Source organism: Diabrotica virgifera, chromosome 10, assembly GCF_917563875.1.
Source record: "Diabrotica virgifera virgifera chromosome 10, PGI_DIABVI_V3a".
Classification (NCBI taxonomy): Eukaryota; Metazoa; Arthropoda; class Insecta; order Coleoptera; family Chrysomelidae; genus Diabrotica; species Diabrotica virgifera.
In genome coordinates, this window is record NC_065452.1 from 36,516,497 (window position 1) to 36,538,437 (window position 21,941).

The 21,941-nt window shown below is 31.3% G+C and overlaps 1 protein-coding gene across 1 annotated transcript in view; it reads left to right on the forward strand.

The window, feature by feature from the left end:
* The window catches only part of LOC114335311 (uncharacterized), a 149,801-nt gene that overhangs the window by 83,229 nt on the left and 44,631 nt on the right, over window positions 1-21,941 (forward strand). The gene's annotated exons all lie outside the window — the stretch shown is intronic.

Below are 21,941 nucleotides of genomic sequence, written 5' to 3' on the forward strand. Positions count from 1 at the left end.
TGAGAGAAAATTACTAGATAGAGAATGTACTCAATGGCTATTGCCAAAAATGAAAAGATTGTCATTGGAAAAATTCTTTCATCTGTTGATGCATTTACCCAGCATTTAAAAAGGGTATATTTACAAACACAAATTTGGCTGCATGGAGAGGACAGTAACATAAACCCAACCGATTGGGGATGGGAATTACAAAATAATGTATTAATTCCAGTTAGAATGACTCAGCCACCTGGGCCTCCAAAAATTTTAAATTTAATATTCTGTAGTTGTAAGTCAGATTGCGGCAACTCATGCAGGTGTAGGAAGCATGGGTTAGTTTGTAATTTAACCTGAAAAAATTGTGCAGGCTCTGATTGCACAAATATTGCATTAGACTCGAGAGAGGAAGGCAATAATGAAGAAAAAGATGATAATGATGAAGAAAATGAATTTTAAAGATAAATTACGATAAATTTTGTATAATGAACTTTTTTAACCATAAATATATTATTATAAAAATTTATGTTTATTTATAATAAAAATACCACCCTTTTCGATCACTATAGTTACATCGAAGAAAATAAATTACCCCAAAACCCCCGAGTAACGAGTTTAAACTAATTATATGATAAATTACCATAATACTCCAGAGGAAGACGTTTATTACAACCGCTGCAGGCACCAGGTAGTTTGCACACTCTCGCCGACCTCATATTCATTTTCAGCGACCCCAAAAATCCCCCGAGTAATGAGTTTAACCAATTATATGATAAATTACCACAATACTCCAGAGGAAGACGTTTATTACACCCGCTGCAGGCACCAGGTAGTTTGCACACTCTCGCCGACCTCATATTCGTTTTCAACGACCCCAAAAACCCCCGAGTAAGAAAATTGCGTCAATTTTTCCCACCGTTTACCGAAATGAATTTTTGAAATGCATTTTTCTTATGCACAAATGCAATTTGAGATTTCTTATTCATTACATTAGTTCACAAAATTTCCTGACATTCTCACGAATCCAACGCACCAATCCGCATTAAAATCCGTCTTACTGCAAAAAAATCGACACTCCAATCCTTGAATGCCTCGACTAATACTTATACTTTATACCATCAATTATTATCAATTCTGTGAGTATTTTCGAAAAATCATTTTGGACGCTGAGGGTGGAACTTACAGTTCAGTTCAATGTCTTACAAAGCGGCGTATATAAGCTTTTAACAAAAATAAAGAAATAATGTATAGGTACAATTAAATTTTGCCGCTGTGGTGCATTGCAGTCCAATTATAAAGATGAGTCACTTTTATTATTTCCACATCCCATTATAGATATTATAATAGGTACATTTCCTGAGACAAATAAGACCATACTTATACTAGTCCAATAAATTAACGCACCACCTTAGAAATGGGTCATTTTCGTCGGATATCTAGAATTTCCTAAACCTGTTGTCCGATTTAAGTGATTTTTAATAAGTTATACCCTTATCCTTTGACAATATCGCTGTAATAAAATTGCTACTAGACTGGTAAATTGTCACTGTATACCGGGTGTACCAATCAAACTCTGTTTTCTCTCAAAGTTCACCATACCCTGTGGAATATTGTAGCATTTATAAAATATTCAAAATTAAAATCCAACTATAGGTTGACCTATAAAGCCTCAGGTTTTCTTAACATTCTGTTTTTTGATTCATTGGCTTATGTTGGATAATAAAAAAGTTAGGTACTTTAACAACTACTAGCAGGGCCGCCCAGAGCCAGGCCGGGCCCCGGGGATGAGACCCGGCCGCCCCCCCCAAACCCAGTTGAACGAAAATTCCCAAAAATCTGATAACTCTAAAACTGGGATATGTAATAGTGAACACTCATGCTATTGACACAGGAAGGAAGAAAATTAAAACAGTTTTAACAATTAAACTTTGTTTTTAATTATTTACAATAGAACTGTTAGTTACAACATAACTTTTCTTGCTTTCATATCCGCAAAGTTTTGGATCACGTGGTCGAAATCAAGAGTTTTTGCAAGTTTCGACTCTATGCTTAACAGTCCCAAATCAGATAATCGTTGTTGACCCATAGTAGATCTTAAACTTATATTATTGCCTTATTGCCTTTTCCAAATGCATAATATTCCTTATAATAATTTCATAATTAAAACCGCAAGCAAATTCAATCTGTTGTAAAATATTTTAATAAAAGGAATTTTTTTAAATTTGCTAACGGCCGGGCCCGGGCCCCCTTGGGCCCCGGGCCCCGGGGATTTTGCCCCCCCTGCCCCCCCTGCCCCCCCTCTGGTCGGGCCTGACTACTAGCCATGTTCTTCATCAATACAGGGTGTTTCTAAATAAGTCCGAAAAACTTTAAGGGTTAATTCTACATGAAAAAATAATGACAGTTTGTTTTATAAACATATGTCCGCAAATGCTTCGTTTCCGAGATACGGGATGTTGAAATTTTTCTTACAAACTGACGATTTATTTATTGCTCTGAAACCGGTTGAGATATGCAAATGAAATTTAGTAGGTTTTAAGAGGTAGGTAGTTATTGCGCATTTTTTGACATACAATTAAGAATTTTATATTTTTCATTGGTGCACCCAGGTCACATTACCCGTACGCTCGCCAATGGTGAATATAAAATTCTTAATTGTGTATTAAAAATGCGCAATAACTACCCCTTAAAACCCACCGAATTATATTTGCATATCTCAACCGGTTTTAGAGCAATAAATAAATCGTCAGTTTGTATGAAAAACTTCAACACCCTGTATCTTGGAAACGGAAACAAAGCATTTCAGGACTTAAGTTTATAAAGCAAACTGTCATTTCTTTTTCATGTAGAATTACCTTTTAAAGTGTGTCGCACACCTTTGATAAAAAATATGGCTATTTTAGTTGTTAAAGTACCTAACTTTTTTATAATCCAACATAAGCGATTGAATCAAAAAACAGAATGTGAATCTAAGGCTATCGTTGAGTTTTATATTCAGTATTTTATAAATGCTAAAATATTCCACAGTGTGTGGTGAACTTTGAGAAAAAACATAGTTTGATTGGTACACCCCTACACCCGGTATACAATGACGATTTACATGTCTAGCAACAATATTATTACAGCGATATTGTTAAAGAAAAAAATCACTTAAATCGGAAGGCAGGTTTAGGAAATTCTAGACATGAAAAATGACCCATTTTTAAGGTGTGTTAAGTTCTTGGAGTAGTGTATTTATCTATAGTCCAGAGTAATAAGAATTTTCTTGGGACACTCAAGGATTCAGGTAGCTGACTACTTTTTTAGTTATTGCAGACCTATATGAAGAAAATCTACCTGTTTCCTGCCTAGAATTCGCGTCCGTTTTTTAATTATTAACAATTTAGTGCAAAAATCGCGATTTTTTCGATTTTTTGCACTCCATTCAAAAGCTAAATAGTTGACATAATATTACAAAATTCAGTTTTTAATAACATTGAAAAACCTTCAAAACGCCGATTTTTGAAAGTTAAAATGTTAATTTGTTGTTACGCAAACTGCAAAATAAGTGAAACTCGTTATTTGTTAATAACTTTTACTAAAACTGCCTTAGAACTTTAGTGTTTCACTCAAAGTTGGGTATTGGCGTATTTAACAAACCTTCAAACTTTGAGAGCGATCCATTAATTAGTTTAAGAATTATTCTATTTGTTTATCCCAGAGACCTTTATTTTGCAATAAGATAAGACAGAAAATAATGAAGATAGGGCAATCCTGAGTATGGCAAATGAAAGTAGAAGAGTGATAGTATCAAAATGTATTAAAAAAAGATAAAAAATAATTAATATAGTCAAAAATCCTAATGCCAAATTTTTGAAATTTTGTAGTTTATAAACAGTTAGAAAAACTTTACAAATATTGTCCGTATGAACAATTTTTTTATGTATTCGAAAAGATAGTACTTTAACACAAATTCTCAAATAAAAAAATTTAGCCTGGGTTCATTTGGGACAAAAATGTAGTTCAAACGATTACTAGGGGGAACCTACAGATCCACCGAGTTAAAATACCGAATATCTGTATCTCCGGATCAACTCAATGGATTTTGATCTTTCTTTTTTTAATTTGTATGTAATTTCTACGTACAATACAAATATGCAATTTGTTTATAAATTTATTAATTAATAAACAGTCTAATTTGTTTAAACAATTCTTGAAAAAATATTTTTTTACAAAAACCTATTTTTTAATCATAGTATAACTAATGATCATAGAAAAAGTTAAGTACACTTTAATAAATAAATGATTTTTATTAGATAATTATTTATTGAAGATAATTTATTTATTAAAGTATACCTTAACTTTTTCTATGATTAATACCGATAGTGTGATAAAAATCGTGGATTTTTGGGAAAATTTTTTTTCAAAAATTGTTTAAACAAATTAGACTGTTTATTAATTAATAAATGTCTAGACAAATTGCATATTTGTAATGTACAGAAAAGTTACATACAAATTAAAAAATAACGATCAAAATATATTCAGTAGATCCCGAGATATAGAAAATGATAGTAGTTTTAAGTTGCCTTTTTTTGTTTTTGAACTCGTGCATTTGTCGGCTCCCAGCTCCCCCTTCACTTACCACGACTAGGCACCGATTAAACTAAATTTTTAAAAATTCGTGTAAAATATCAGCTTTTCTAATAAGTAAAATGATTTTTTCTACAACCGTGTTAAAAATGCAATTTTTAGCACTCCATAGGAGCGTTAAAAATGCTACTTTAAAGCACTAGTGCTTTAAAAAATTTAAGGCACTGCAGTTAAAAGTGAATTGTCAAATTGTGAAACGTCAAAATATTTATATTTCATTTATTAACATTAATATTAATAGTACAACTTGCGCAATTTGAAAAAGGTGGTTTAAAAGGTTTGTTAAAATTTATTTTTAACTGTACTATTGCATTTTTAACACGTTTGTACAAAAAAACTATTAAAATTTGTTAGAATATACAACAATAAAAGTAGATGTTATTATTCTATAGTTGTTATGATTTATCTATTGACAGTATAGGCAGTTAGAAGATAGGCAGCAAGAAAAATATAAAAATGGAATGTCAGTCAAGTTCAAGTAAAAGTTTTTGTAGATATTGTTCTGTAATTGAGAATGAATAAATTATATTTGTTGATATATAAGACGTTTGTAGAAAAAAATATTGTATGATATACGTGTTAAAAAGTACATTTTTAAGGCACTCATGTGAATTGCAGAATTCGCTTCGCTCATTCTGCAAACTTTCACATGCGTGCCTTAAAATTGTACTTTTAACATTTATATCATAAATAACTATTTTCTACGGACAATATTTTTAAAGGTATTCTAAATGTTTATAAACTACCAAATTTAACAAATTTGGCATTAGGATTTTTGACTACATTAGATAATTTTTTTTTACCTTTTTTTAGTACATTTTGATAGCATCAATTTTCTACTTTCATTTGGCATACGCAGAATTGCCCTATCTTCATTATTGTCTGTCTTATGTTATAGCAAAATAAAGGTCTCTGGGATAAACAATTAGAATAACTCTTAAACTAATTAATGGATCGGTCTCAAATTTTGAGGGTTTGTTAAGTACCCCAATACCCAACTTTGGGTAAAACACTAAAGTTCTAAGGTAGTTTTAGTAAAAGTTATTAACAAATAACGATTTTCACTTATTTTGCAGTTTGCGTAGCAACAAATTAACTTTTTAACTTTCAAAAATCGGCATTTTGAAGTATTTTTAATGTTCTGAAAAATTAAATTTTTTAATTTAATTTTATGTCAACTATTTAGCTTTTGAATGGAGTGCAAAAAATCGAAAAAATCGCGATTTTTACACTAAATTGTTAATAATTAAAAAACGGGCGAATTCTAGGCAGGAAACAAGTAGGTTTTCTTCCTATAGGTCTACAATAACTAAAAAAGTAGTCAGCTACCTGGATCTTTGAGTGTCCCGAACATGGTCTATTTCTATCTTATTACCCTAGAGACCAATTGGCGGACCGCGGTTAAATTCAGCATAATATAGTGTTTGGCAAGTTTGAAAATGTTTGGCCATGAAATTTTGTACTATTTTGGGCACAATTTATGTGTGCGAAGCAGCTTTTTCAATAATGAACTTTATTAAAAATCGGTACACATCTCAGCTAACAGATGAATCTCACCTTTTTTTACATAGGAAACATTTTTTTTTAAACAATTCAAAATTACCTTTTTGGTCCGAGAAATGTATTTTTAGGGTTTTTTTGGTAATTCTTAACTAAACCGGTCTCTTGTTATTTTTCTCAAATGTTGATAGTTTTCGAGTTATAAGCGATTTTAAATCTGAAAAATTCGAAAATACGCAACGCATTTTCGAGGCTTGAAAACTCATGTGTAAATTAGTGTTCAGGTTAACAAGTGCCTGAATTGAAGCTTATACATTCAACTTCAATATTCTAATGAGTAATCGGATCTTATTTCAATATAGACCTTTGTTTTTTAATTGTTAATCGTCGCGAGTCGCACTTTATGTATTTACGTGCGTCTCTGCCGCACGTATACATATTATAGGCACTTATGCGAAATTATATTATTTACGTACTTATGCGAAAATTTACTAAAATCTTATAATTTAATATAGTTTTTTTTTGATAATTTATTTATTCAGTTAATTATTGCCAATGTGCTAATTAAGTACTCCAATAATATAGTGTGATATGCACCATATAGTGCGAAGCGCCGCCGAGGCGGCTTAAGGGTAAGTGGACGCGTATAATTAACAATTAAAACAACGGTCTAAATTGAAATAAGCCCGAAATTGAACGTTTAAACTTCATTTTAGGTACTTGACGACCTCAAAAATAATAATTTACACATGAGTTTTCAAGCTTGGAAAATGTTTATTTGCGCATTTTTCAGATTTTAAATCGCTTAAAACTCGAAATCGAAGATCTTTTTTGTTTAAGATTCCCCAAAAATGTTATAAACATAATTATTTTCGGGGGAAAAAAGGTCAAAATGTTTTGAATTTGTTAAAAAAACAATTTCTGTCCAAGAATTTTGCCCGACACCCTTCTGATTTATTTAAAAGGGATATTTTTTAACCGTAAATAAACCGAATCAGAACATTTAGGCACAGGTTCCATTCAATCCGGACCCGTAAGTGTCATAGGTTTGCGAAAAGGACCCTCAGGGAACATAATTGGTGACCCCTGCCCTAGAGTACTGTGAATAAGACCACCTTGGCTGCACTAATCACTGATAAATCGTCAGAGTTTTTGAATTAAAATTCACATAATTTTTTATTACAAATTTCTGAAATTATTGAGTCTTCCGTTAATCGGTTAGTCGTTAGTCAGTGTTATCAAATATTCACATTCACACCAGTTTTGTATTTTTTTCGTGGGTTTTAGGAGTTTTCCATGTTTGTCGTATTCATAATTTAACCATTCCAATAATATTAATGTACCTAAAAAGCATCTATAAATAATTACAACTTGTTATATACGTGATTCTCGGGAATCCTTAATATTTTGTATCGAACTAATTTAACCGTTGTTTACGTATGACGGGGATTTCCAAGGTTGAATGTCGGATCTACATCTACATCTTCAGGCAGAGTCGTCGCATGCATGCGGAAAATACATATCACAAAAGGTTAACTTCTGGTTTTTGTGAATCATCTATAAAAAACAAAAAATATATTATTGATAATTTTAATAATATCACAAAAGGTTAACTTTTGGATTTTGTGAATCATATACATAATAAAAAACAAAAAAATGTATAGATAATTTTGTTTATTTTGCTCGCTGCAACCACAGAGTCCACAGGGTTTATTAGCAAAATATAAGTAACGTTACAATAGGGAGTTTTTGTTGCTACGTAACGTACGCATCTCCGTATACGTAAAGCCACTAACGTGTCGTAGAGGATGAACGTTAAAATAGGTAGTTTTTGTGACTGCCTTAACGTAACGTAAAGCAAATCGTAAAGTAATTTTTAAATTCCGTTGACATTAAAAAAATAAAACAATGTTCACACAATATACAATTAATATACAAATGTAAAAAAAGATAAATGAATGATGAAATTGTATGGTTTTTATTGCTTCTATTTAAATATAAAAATATTATTTTTCCTTAGGTTAAAATTTTTTTATTTTTGTTTATACCTACTTTTTAGTTGTAAATTATTGTACCTACATCAGAATTCCAGTATAATGTAAATAGTTTGTTCATATTTATTTTAAAATTTTACAGAAATTAGGTCATTTATTTATCAAGTTATTAATTGTGGTGATCACAGTATTTCTTAAATTAATACAAGATTTGTTTGTTTTGCTTTATTAATAGACAACTTGAAAACAATAAAATTTTAAATCTATTATGAAGTTCCAATTTCCAATTACAAACACAGAATAATTTTACTCAATTAGACTAAACCAATAACCAATATAACCTTAAATATTTATAAACGGGTAGTACGCTGATGAAATGTTCATTTGGTAGCCATTGGTAGGTAATCGCCAATCGGGCAAGATCCTCGTGTGCATTCGGTGACTTTCGTCTCGATAGGGATGCGTTCTCACGTACGTATCAGAGCGCTACTTTAGGTAATACGCATCGAGATACGGGAGTTCAACCATTAATGCGCAAGCGTATATGTCAAAAAGATGGGTTACGTTTACGTATTTGTGTGCACAAAAACTCCCTAATAATTATTAGGTTTGTTCGTAGTACGATCCAATCGATCAGCAACTGTTGCCAACCATCAGACGCATGCGCAGTTAACAGTTAGCGCTGCGCAGTTAACAGTTCGAGTTCGTAGACTACGAACGCGCTTGCGTCGGACGGTTGGCAACGGTTGCTGATCGTTCTACGAACAAACCTATTATTTGTCGATTTCCACAGAAAATATGCGTGTTTGATGCCAAAAAAACATTGATATTTAAATTTAAGATCACACTTTTGGGACTGTTTTTGTTTGTTCTTTAGTACCTACTTAAATCTGAAGGAAAAATAGTACTTCCACCAAGAATGAGGGTGATCATTTGTCAAATGTCTTTTTTGGTGTTTTTTGTCAAATTTGAAAACTTGAGTGAATGAAATCATAGTGATATTTGAGTGTAAAAATATCGCGCCTTAAATCATTGTACATGTACAGGGTGTATATAGAATCTGTACAAAGCACCTACAAACCTTTTCAAAAGACAAAAAGGAAACCCTTTTTCTATACTTTTAAAATATTGCTATTGTTTTTCTCTTTAATATACATATATACAATCATTATACATTCATATACTTGGGGGGGGGGGCTACGCCCCCAAAAAATTTTTGGTTTTGTTAGAAAAAGTAACCTAGGCTTAATGTTTCCAAATCTGGTTAACTACATTAATACTTTAGATTAGAGTGTTTAGAGAATTAAAATATTCAAACTTTGATTTCTCCTTAAATGAAAATGAATTTTGGAAGAAAGTTAAATGAAAGATGCGAAGAAACTCCAAAAAAGGTGACAATAGTATTGTCTTTCCAGAGCTTACAAATTTTGTATATTATTTACATTAACAGACAGAAATGCAAGTGTGGAAAGTTTATTTTATGAATTTAACTTAAACAAAACAAAACTACGAAATAAATTAGGCTCAAGCACAATAATTAGTGGAATTTAACAAAACAAAAAGGCAAAAGGCCAATTTCGCTAGATAATAACAACTCTTTTAACTTTTCTATAACTACAGATATCATGCAATAAGCATAATAACAATGTGTATAAATACATTTTTCCGTTTCAAGAACTTCTTAATTTTTCTTATGTAAACAACTAAAGTTCGCTGAAGCTGTTGATGGACTGTTCGATTTGAGTTTTAAAAAATCGAAAGCCTTTCTTGAACATTATGATGGGGCACTCAGAGTAGACACTACTTTACTTAAAGCAGAAATGGCAGTAGCTAATAATTTACTTAAATCTAGATTATTGTCACAACCACAAAAGAATTTGATAGGAAATAAAAAGGACAAAAAGATCATTCGTGTCAGAGTAAAGTTCGAAGAGTTGAGGGAAATAGTTAAGCAAGGAACTTTTCCTAATTTATTTCAGACAATTAAACTAGCTGCTTCTATTCCCATAAGCTCAGCCTCGTGCGAAAGAAGTTTCTCTGCTATGAGGAGGATCAAGAACTGGCTGAGAACTCCATTGCTGCAAGCGAGATTCTCAAACTTATCTTTGTGGTACATAGAGAAGACAATACTAAGAGAACAGATTCAAACCCACGAAATTGTAGAAAGGTTCGCAATGAAGAAAAGAAAATTGCACTTGATATAGACACTTTAGTTTATACTTTGACATAATAATAGTTAATATTTTTAATTTAAAATGTACCGTGACAATTTAAATAACAATAAACTCGTTCATTTTTTGTCTTCTCTTTGTACCTTCAAAATTTAAGTGTAATCCTACAGTGTACTGCTAAACTAGGTATGTTTTTAATTTTAAGAAAGGTGGAATAACTTAATTCAGGCAGGACAATTATTATAGATTTTATTTTTCAAAAACAAGCATTGATTGGTCCAGTTTTTAAGTGCTAGAATGGCGAAAAACGTGATTTCCAGGTACCTAATTATAAAAAACTTTTCGGACCCCCCTCTCTGGGGGTGTTCCATACCCCCCGGTATGTCCATACTAAATTAGCCCCCCCCAGGAAATTGTTTCTAGAGCCGCCTATGCTACAGGGTGAGATTTAAGAATGGAACACCTCAATCAATTATCTCTGAAAGCTGTTGCAAGGTTTTTATAGATTTTGGCGTGTATCGCTCGTTTCACACACTAAGAATTTTGAACTTGCGATGGCTTGAAACGTTCTGTGAAGGGAGAAAGGTTCCATATGATTGCTCGAGCCACTATTAGAATGTCATCGTTCATTTCAACCTACGCACGTTCAAAATTCTTAGTGTGTAAAACGAGGGTTAGTGTCTTGTGATGCGGCCGATATTATGGTGTTATTTGCATTGTTGTCAGCTCTTCCAATCTTCTGGAAATCTAATGAACTTTCTTATTTCAAACAAATTACCCTGTGTATCTTTTAATCTTTGAAGTCACTAAGAAATACTGATTATTTTAGATAGTGCCATGTAAAGGGGCGGCATATATTGAGGGACCCGATATAATAACAACATATTTTTTACATTCATCATTTTTTTAGAGTTTATAAATTAAAATTGATAATTTTTCATTAAAAATGAATTGAATAATTGTAATATTATTTATAAGAAAACTGTTGGTATAGTCAAAATTTATATTAACTCAAAAACAAAAAGATTAATAAACAAAAACAAAAGTTTACTAATAAAAATAATAAAGACTAAGAAGTTTTATCACTTTTACCACACAACATTGATGCAGGCAATTGCTTTTAGTAAGTAAATTTAATTATTCCTTGGTAGAACGTTTTGGGTAATGATTTTTTCAGTAATTGGGGATTTTTGTATAATTTAAAAAAGGAGGAGCACTCCCGAATCATAATTTAGAATGTATAAACTTTGTAAATCATGATTTGGAATTTACAATGTATAATATACATTGTAAATCATGATTTGGGAGCACTCCTCGTAACCTTCAACGTGTCTTGGTTTGTTTATTTAGTGCATCTTTATTGTGATTTTAGAATAGTTCAGTAAAATGAAACTATTTAAAATATATTTAAGATCAATAATGAGAAATTAAGGATTAAATAGCTTGACAATTTTGTCAATGATACACGAAGTTGCAAAAAATATAAATATGACCGAAAACATACCAAAGTTTTCAGATTTAAAAGCTAGAAAAAATGTATACCAAAATGTACAAGGAAAAAATTTTAACTAGAAATTAAAAAATATCCGTAATAATTAGTAAAAATCGTTATAATAAACATCACACTTTGATGAACCAAATCTTGGTTACGTTAGTCTTAGAATCCAATGCAATAGACCTGCATTTCCCAACCGGTGGGTCGCGACCCACTAGTGGGTCACTGCGTGGCTTTTACAGTAGCTGAGTAGCATACAATGACCATTTTCCTTATTTTTTTTTGTCATCATGGGTGAGGAATCGGTCGCGAATATGAAAAAAGATCAGAAGGTGGATCGCTTCTTATTGAGTAATGTATATGTTACCGGCCAAACCCAATTTCAGGACAAACTAGTTTATCCTGAACGCGTTAGGATAAACTAGTTTGTCCTAAATGTCACAGGATAAACTAGTATTAGTCCAGAGAAATAAGGTTTTTGTCGGGACACTTGAGCAGCCAGGTTGCAAATGGATTTTTTTGGTACTATATACCTAATACATTATAAATACAAAAATGCCCATCACAGTTCGGACGAGAAACTTAGTTATTAACAAATAAGGGTCAAAAATGGCAGTTTTTTCGTTTAAATCGCTACAGGAAAAAATAGGTTAATTAAATATCTTATTTATAATATTTTTCTTTTTGTAGATGAGCCAAGGTTTAAAATGGCACTTTTTGAATTTTAGTCCGATCCTTTTTTGTTTCGTAAAGTGCAAAATAAGACTAAAATTTCAAAAATAAAAAATGTGCTATAACTTTTGCGAAAATGGCCTTAAGACTTTCATATTGCACGAAAAGTTGAGTCAAACATTCCATATAATGTAAAAACATTAAATGTTAAACATGTTAGTTCTTCTTCGTTTCGTTGTGATTCAATTCAGTCTACTTGCATAGCCTCTTTGAAAAGGGGTAGACCCCGAAACACGGTGTCAGAGGATGGCAAGAGACTCTAATTGAATCAAAACGAAAACGATTATTTTCTTTTCTTTTTCATACCTTACTCGGTTTAGAGTACAAAATGACCACGTTTCGTTAAAGTAATCTGAGACGCATTGTTGGAGTGTTCTCCTAGCGGCGCCGCTTGGTACTATTGTATCTCGGTCAACAGAATACTGACTCGTAGTCGAAATTTATTTTTACTCATTTCGTCATTCCCCTTTAGAGGACAGTCTAACCACACTCTGCTGCAAATATTTTAATATATGCAGTTCTTCTTCGTTTCGTTGTGATTTAATTCAGTCTACTTGCATAGCCTCTTTGAAAAGGGGTAGACCCCGAAACACGGTGTCAGAGGATGGCAAGAGACTCTAATTGAATCAAAACGAAAACGATTATTTTCTTTTCTTTTTCATACCTTACTCGGTTTAGAGTACAAAATGACCACGTTTCGTTAAAGTAATCTGAGACGCATTGTTGGAGTGTTCTCCTAGCGGCGCCGCTTGGTACTATTGTATCTCGGTCAACAGAATACTGACTCGTGGTCGAAATTTATTTTTACTCATTTCGTCATTTCCCTTTAGAGGACAGTCTAACCACACTCTGCTGCAAATATTTTAATATATGCAGTTCTTCTTCGTTTCGTTGTGATTTAATTCAGTCTACTTGCATAGCCTCTTTGAAAAGGGGTAGACCCCGAAACACGGTGTCAGAGGATAGCAAGAGACTCTAATTGAATCAAAACGAAAACGATTATTTTCTTTTCTTTTTCATACCTTACTCGGTTTAGAGTACAAAATGACCACGTTTCGTTAAAGTAATCTGAGACGCATTGTTGGAGTGTTCTCCTAGCGGCGCCGCTTGGTACTATTGTATCTCGGTCAACAGAATACTGACTCGTAGTCGAAATTTATTTTTACTCATTTCGTCATTCCCCTTTAGAGGACAGTCTAACCACACTCTGCTGCAAATATTTTAATATATGCAGTTCTTCTTCGTTTCGTTGTGATTTAATTCAGTCTACTTGCATAGCCTCTTTGAAAAGGGGTAGACCCCGAAACACGGTGTCAGAGGATGGCAAGAGACTCGAATTGAATCAAAACGAAAACGATTATTTTCTTTTCTTTTTCATACCTTACTCGGTTTAGAGTACAAAATGACCACGTTTCGTTAAAGTAATCTGAGACGCATTGTTGGAGTGTTCTCCTAGCGGCGCCGCTTGGTACTATTGTATCTCGGTCAACAGAATACTGACTCGTGGTCGAAATTTATTTTTACTCATTTCGTCATTTCCCTTTAGAGGACAGTCTAACCACACTCTGCTGCAAATATTTTAATATATGCAGTTCTTCTTCGTTTCGTTGTGATTTAATTCAGTCTACTTGCATAGCCTCTTTGAAAAGGGGTAGACCCCGAAACACGGTGTCAGAGGATAGCAAGAGACTCTAATTGAATCAAAACGAAAACGATTATTTTCTTTTCTTTTTCATACCTTACTCGGTTTAGAGTACAAAATGACCACGTTTCGTTAAAGTAATCTGAGACGCATTGTTGGAGTGTTCTCCTAGCGGCGCCGCTTGGTACTATTGTATCTCGGTCAACAGAATACTGACTCGTAGTCGAAATTTATTTTTACTCATTTCGTCATTCCCCTTTAGAGGACAGTCTAACCACACTCTGCTGCAAATATTTTAATATATGCAGTTCTTCTTCGTTTCGTTGTGATTTAATTCAGTCTACTTGCATAGCCTCTTTGAAAAGGGGTAGACCCCGAAACACGGTGTCAGAGGATGGCAAGAGACTCGAATTGAATCAAAACGAAAACGATTATTTTCTTTTCTTTTTCATACCTTACTCGGTTTAGAGTACAAAATGACCACGTTTCGTTAAATGGATAGAAGGTGTTATTTTATTTATAAAGTTCTCATTATAGGCCAGGGTAATAAGACAAAAATATACCCTGTTCCTGAGATTTCAACAGCCAGGGTACTGAACCGTTTTTTTGACAGGTAATACCTATAAAAACAACAATTTAGTGTCAAAAAACGGCCTTTTTCCCCTTTTTTTCAAATTAATGGAAAACAGTAAGACTTATGGTTTTCTTAGTACAGACATCTTCGAGAGAATGGAAAAAGCTTTAAAATGGCGTATTACAAAGTTTAATACACTCATTTATTGTTAATATAATTGCGAAAAAACTCAAAATTTCAAAAAAAAAAAATTTCACAATAACTATTGTAAAAATAAGTATAGAGCATTGAAATTTTTGTCAAATGAGGGTTCTTTGGTGCTTAATATGTGACAAAAATTTCAAAGCGGTTCATTCAATTGTTAATATTTTAGTCAAATTGTTTAACCCAGAGAGCTTTTTTTGCAATAACATAAATAAGAAAAAAAAATGTTAGAACCATTCTAGAGGTGTCAAATGAAAGAGCATGAACTAGATTTTCAAATTGGTTTAAAAAAGTGAAAAAAAATGCATTTATTAGTGATAAATAATTACGCAAAAGTATTGTCAATTTTTCTTTTTTTGAACCCTTTAACTTTTTGAACAACTTTTTTCAAAAAAATATATTTTTTACCGTTATTTAGGTGTATAACTACTAAGTAATGTTATTTATATGATAATTGATTAAAAATTGTAATAAATATATATAATTTATTACACAGAAAAATAAAAAGTTTATAAGGAAAAATTGAACATACTTTTTCATAATTATTTATTACTAATAAATGCATTTTTTATTCACTTTTTATAAACCAATTTGAAAGTATGTATACCTCATGCTCTTTCATTTGACACCTGTAGAATGGTTCTAACATTATTTTTTTCTGACTTATGTTATTGCAAAAAAGAGCTCCCTGAGATAAACAATTTGAATAAAATTAAAACAATTAAATGAATCGCTTTGAAATTTTTGTCACATATTAAGCGCCAAAGAACCCTCATTTGACAAAAATCTCAAAACTCTTTACTTATTTTTACAATAGTTATTGCGAACTTAATTTTTTCTAATTGCGAACTTTTTTCGCAATGATATTAACAATAAATGAGTGTATTAAACTTTGTTACACGCCATTTTAAAGCTTTTTCCATTCTCTCGAAGATGTCTGTACTAAGAAACCATAACGCTTACTGTTTTCCATTAATTGGCAAAAAAAAAAGGAAAAAATACCATTTTTTGACACTAAATTATTTATAAATAAAAATGGCCGCCAGATCCTACGCAGGAAATAGTTACAATTTGTTCTTACAACTACTACCTGTCAAAAAAAACGCTTCAGTACCCTGGCCCTGGCTGTTCAAGTGTCATTGAAAAGTCCTTATTACCCTGGACTATTATTGTGTGAATTGAGAATGTTGGGAAAATATGTGTATTAATGGCAATTGAATAAAAACTGATACGACCTATAGAAAAGTAGTTTTGTCTATTAAAAATGCATTAGTTAATAATTATATGATATACCTAATTATAAAATATAATGTTGATCGTCGATAACGGATTAGTATCTTCGAACAATAGCTGTAAAAGTATAATGACTCACAAACCTGTTAATTACACTGGTTTTTGATACCTTGTAAAAAGAGTCAGTCTACGCCAGTTTAAATACTAAGAATCTTGACGCGAAAGGTAAAAGAGCTAATAAACACTATACGAAACTTCTTAACGCGGGTGACACTGGTAGTGCTTCGCAAGAGTAAAGCAGATGTGCAAAAAGAAAAATCGTTGTTTATATTTTAAACATAGTGGATTAAAATGTTGTTAGTTCTGTTTTTGTGTATAGCAGGATTAGCAGGTAATATATACTCACCTGTACTAGCTCAAAACGATTGTGGGCGTTTGTGTCAGTGGTTTCCAGGTCTTTTTAAAGTAAAACCTGTAGTGGAATCAGGTAAAGAAAAACTGTGTTTTCATTTTATGGAGTAAACAAATTTTGGCATATTGTTTTTAGACAAGGCGAAAACGGCGGGTTCGTTGGAAAAAATATTCCCATGAGATTTTTTTGCATAATCACATTCGTGAGACACCCCAGAATAAGGTTCAAGAAGTGGCCCACGCGAAAAGTGGTCCAAGTTTTTTAAAATTTTTTTAAACAAATTGCAAAAAGCAATATTTTCGGCCAAGACAAATTTTTTTAGGTTTTTTGGACCATGGTGGACAAAAAAGGTTTCTTGTATTTTTTCTCTAAAGTTGATCGTTTTCGAGTTATAAGCAATTTAAAATTGAAAAAAAAAACGAAGAATGGCAATTGTCAATGTTGTTCTGAAGCTATTTCCTTGTGGCATTTTTATGATTAACTATTTATATGGGAAATAAGCCACAATTAAATTGAAAAAAATAATTTTATTGACGTTTCGACGCCCAAATCGGATGTCGTTGTCAAAATACAAAATACTACTAAATTAAACAAAAATGTTGTTGCTAAGTAAAATATTCTTCTAATAATTTATTTAATCTGACTCATTTATATTGGCAATTCAGACATATATTATACATTTTAAACTAGGAGACATTATTGTCATTTTAAAGTGGAAGACTGATATTGCCTATATTTATGAGTTGCGTTCCTGGGACGACTTTTCTGAAAGATAGTTCATTCGATTACATGAAATCAACACCAACTCAAGAATATCCGTCACAAAAAAATCATAGCATGTGATCTGTCTTTAAAGAGACAACCAAATGCAACGATGACAGTAAAATTCTCGCGTTAGAGATTCCATAGTAAATCACGAGGGAAAACCAGGAAAAAACCTCGTGATACTATCCCGTCATCGTAAGTATTTGGTCTTACATTTAATTTACTCTCAAAAAACTAATACCAAATTCTGACTTTAATATGTTTAAATTATAAATAATATTAATAATACATAGATATACAATAAGTAATTCTAAAATATAAAATATGTACTAACTCGATATGTTATTGACTTACTAATTGTGGTATTTTCTTTCTATTGACTTCCTCTTTCAGTATGGGTAACCACATCTTACTGCACTCTACCGAGGAATTTGCGACACAATTGGTTTCATTTAGCATTATTAGAGCCGCTTCTTTGATTTTTCTCTTTTTACTGTCAGATTCCTAATACATTTCCAGTGAAAATAATAACTCTTTGATAAGTGTTGGCGATACAATTTTTTTATATGCGTGTCCGCGAAGATTATCTAAACTATCTAACTCCCAAAATATTTATAACGAAAAGATTTAGTTCTTAATAGATGCCGACGAAAACAATTATTTCCCTTTCTGTTTCTGCCGACGAAAACTATTATTCTGAGAACATTTTAATAATTATAATTTTCGTGGACCCACAAACAGTAATGATGTTTTTTTGCTGATACTCCTCAACAAATAAATTTTTTCGTTTATTAGGGATTATAATTGTCACAAGCATATAATCGAAAATAATATTTTTCGCGGCGTTCATTGAAAGTTCTTTTCTTAAGGCATTTTTCGAGTTATACTTTTCGTAGGCGGCGGTGATATGTCTGAATTGCCAATATAAATGAGTCAGATTAAATAAATTATTAGAAGAATATTTTACTTAGCAACAACATTTTTGTTTAATTTAGTAGTATTTTGTATTTTGACAACGACACCAGATTTGGGCGTCGACACGTTAATAAAATTATTTTTTTCAATTTAAGTGTGGCTTATTTCCCATATAAATAGTTAAGGCAATTTTCAAAGCCCAAAAGCACCAGTAAAAAATATTATTTTTCAGAGTGCCAAGTACCTATATTAAAGTTTAAACCTTGTATCCGTTCCCGATGAGTATTTTGGGCTTGTTTTATTTAAAACTATTGTATTTAAATTGTTAATGCAGCGCTTATGACAGGGCGGGCGCTCGAGCTGTCGCGCGTCTCTACTCTATTATATTATGTAGCTCGGTCGCTTTTTTATACTTGTTAAATATAAATACGTTTCTGGTAACCACGTTTTTTAGTTTTTATAAATTAATATGATTTTTTGATGTTTATAGTTTATAATAATTTTTGAAGGTATAAATAACAATTAAAAAATTAATACAGCGTTCGAAAGTTTAAAAATGTGTAGCAAAATTTATTTGAAATTCATATTTTTGCATTCATCTACATTGCAACCACATAAAGGTACACAAGTAACATTATTTTTCTTACAATTACATGCTTTACTTTTACAAGTTTTTGTACATTTGCATCGTTGAATCAGTTCATTAGGTACTGGATTTTTTAACATATAGTCCAGAGTAATAAGGATTTTCTCGGGACACTCAAAGGTCCAGGTAGCTGACTACTTTTTTGGATATTGTAGACCTATAGGAAGAAAACCTACCTGTTTCCTGCCTAGAGTTCGCGTCCGTTTCTTAATTATTAACAATTTAGTGCAAAAATCGCGATTTTTTCTATTTTTTGCACACCATTCAAAAGCTAAATACCTAAAAAGTTAATTTGTTGCTACGCAAACTGCAAAATAAGTGAAAATCGTTATTTGTTAATAACTTTTACCAAAAAATACCTTAGAACTTTAGTGTTTCACCCAAAGTTGGGTATTAGTGTACTTAACCAACCTTCAAAATTTGAGACCGATCTATTAATTAGTTTAAGAGTTATTCTATTTGTTTATCCCAGAGACCTTTATTTTGCAATAAGATAAGACAAAAAGTAATGAAGATAGGGCAATTCTGAGTATGCCAGATGAAAGTAGAAGAGTGATAGTATCAAAATGTATTAAAAAAAGTTAACAAAAATAATATAGTCAAAAATCCTAATGCCAAATTGTTGAAATTTTGTAGTTTATAAACATTTAGAATAACTTTAAAAATGTTGTCCGTAGAAACAATCTTTTTATATATTCGAAAATATAGTATTTTAATACGAATTTAAAAAATAAAAAAATTTAGTCTTCGTTCATTTGGGACAAAGTTAGCCATATGTTTTTTAATTCACAGCTAATTTGTTTATAATAATTAAGGAATCTTATTAATGCCATTTTAAAGAATAGAATTTGTATTTTTTCTTAAAAAATTTGCACAGACATTGTACCTTCACAGCACCCTCTACGATTTTTCAAAAATGTAGTTCAAACGATTACTAGGGGGAACCTACAAATCCACCACGTTAAAATAACGAAAAAGCAATTTCAAACGAATATAATCTTCTGTATCTCCGGATCAACTCAATGGATTTTGATCTTTCTCTTTTTTAATTTGTATGTAATTTCTACGTACGTTACAAATATGTTATAAATTTATTAATTAATAAACAGTCTAATTTGTTTAAATAATTCTTGAAAAAATATTTTTTTACGAAAATCTATTTTTTTAAACATAATATCATTAATGATCATAGAAAAATTGAAAGTACATTTTAATAAATAAATGATTTTTATTAGATAATTATTTATTGAAGATAATTTATTTATTAAAGTATACCTTAACTTTTTCAATGATTAATAACGATAGTATGATTAAAATCATGGATTTTTGGGAAAGAATTATTTTTTCAAAAATTGTTTAAACAAATTAGACTGTTTATAAATTAATAAATGTCTAGAAAAATTGCATATTTGTAATGTACAGAAAAATTACATACAAATTAAAAAATAACGATCAAAATATATTCAGTAGATCCCGAGATATAGAAAATGATAGTAGTTTTAAGTTCCCTTTTTTAGTTTTTGAACTCGTGCATTTGTCGGCTTCCAGCTCCCCCTTCACTTACCACTACTAGTCACCAATTGAACTACATTTTTAAAAATTCGTGTAAAATACCAGCTTTTCTAATCCGTAAAATGATTTTTTCTACCGACAATATTTTTATAGTTATTGTAAATGTTTATAAACTACAAAATTTCACAAATTTAGCATTAGGATTTTTGACTATATTGGATAACTTTTTTATCTTTTTTTTAGTACATTTTGATAGCATGAGTTTTCTACTTTCATTTACCATACGCAGAATTGCCATATCTTCATTATTTTCTGTCTTATGTTATTGAAAAATAAAGGTATCTGAGATAAACAATTAGGATAACTCTTAAACTAATTAATGGATTGGTCTCAAATTTTGAGGGTTTGTTAAGTACCCCAATACCCAACTTTGAGTGAAACACTAAAATTCTAGGTTAGTTTTAGTAAAAGTTATTAACAAATAACCATTTTCACATATTTTGCAGTTTGCGTAGCAACAAATTAACTTTTTAACTTTCAAAAATCAGCATTTTGAAGGTTTTTTAATGTTCTAAAAAAATTAAATTTTGTAATTTTATGGAAACTATTTAGCTTTTGAATGGGGTGCAAAAAATCGAAAAAATCGCGATTTTTGCACTAAATTGTTAATAATTAAAAACGGACGTGGACTCTAGGCAGGTAACAGGTAGGTTTTCTTCCTATAGGTCTACAATAACTAAAAAAGTATTCAGCTACCTGGATCTTTGAGTGTCCCGAACATGGTCTATTTCTAGCTTATTACGATGCAATTGTACAAAAACTTGTAAAACCAAAGCATGTAATTGTAAGAAGAGTAATGTTACTTGTGTACCTTTATGTGGTTCCAATGTAGATGAACGCAAAAATATGAATTTCAAATAAATTTTGCTACACATTTGTAACCTTTAGAACGCTTTATTAATTGTTTAATTGTTAATTATTTACCTTCAAAAATTATAATAAAGATCAAAAAATCATATTGATTTATAAAAACTAAAAAACATGGTTACCAAAAACGTATTTATATTTGTAAAAGCGACGAGAACGCCCGAGATACATAATATAATACAGGGGTTCCCAAACTGGGGGGAGCGCCCCCCTTGGGGGGCTTGAGGTCATATCAGGGGGGGCGCGAGACAAGTTGAACATTAAATTAAATTTAGTTATTTTTCTAAAATTCAAATAAAACCTCTTGTTAAACTGTGTCTGGTAACGCAGAGTAAGCAAAAGTTATCTCAAATACCTCTTTTTGACAACACTGTGAAACGCCGCATTGATGATAGGACCGAAAGCATACAAAACCAGGTAGTTGATGCAGTAAAATAATCGCCATTTTTTGCTATTCAGCTAGACGAGAGTACTGACATAGCACAATGTTATCAGTTAATTGTTTATGTTCGGTATATTCAAGACGAAAAAATGAAAGACGACCTATTTTTTTCTACAGAGTTGGAGACTGAAGACTACGACAAAAGCTATTAACGTTATGAAAGCAATGTGAG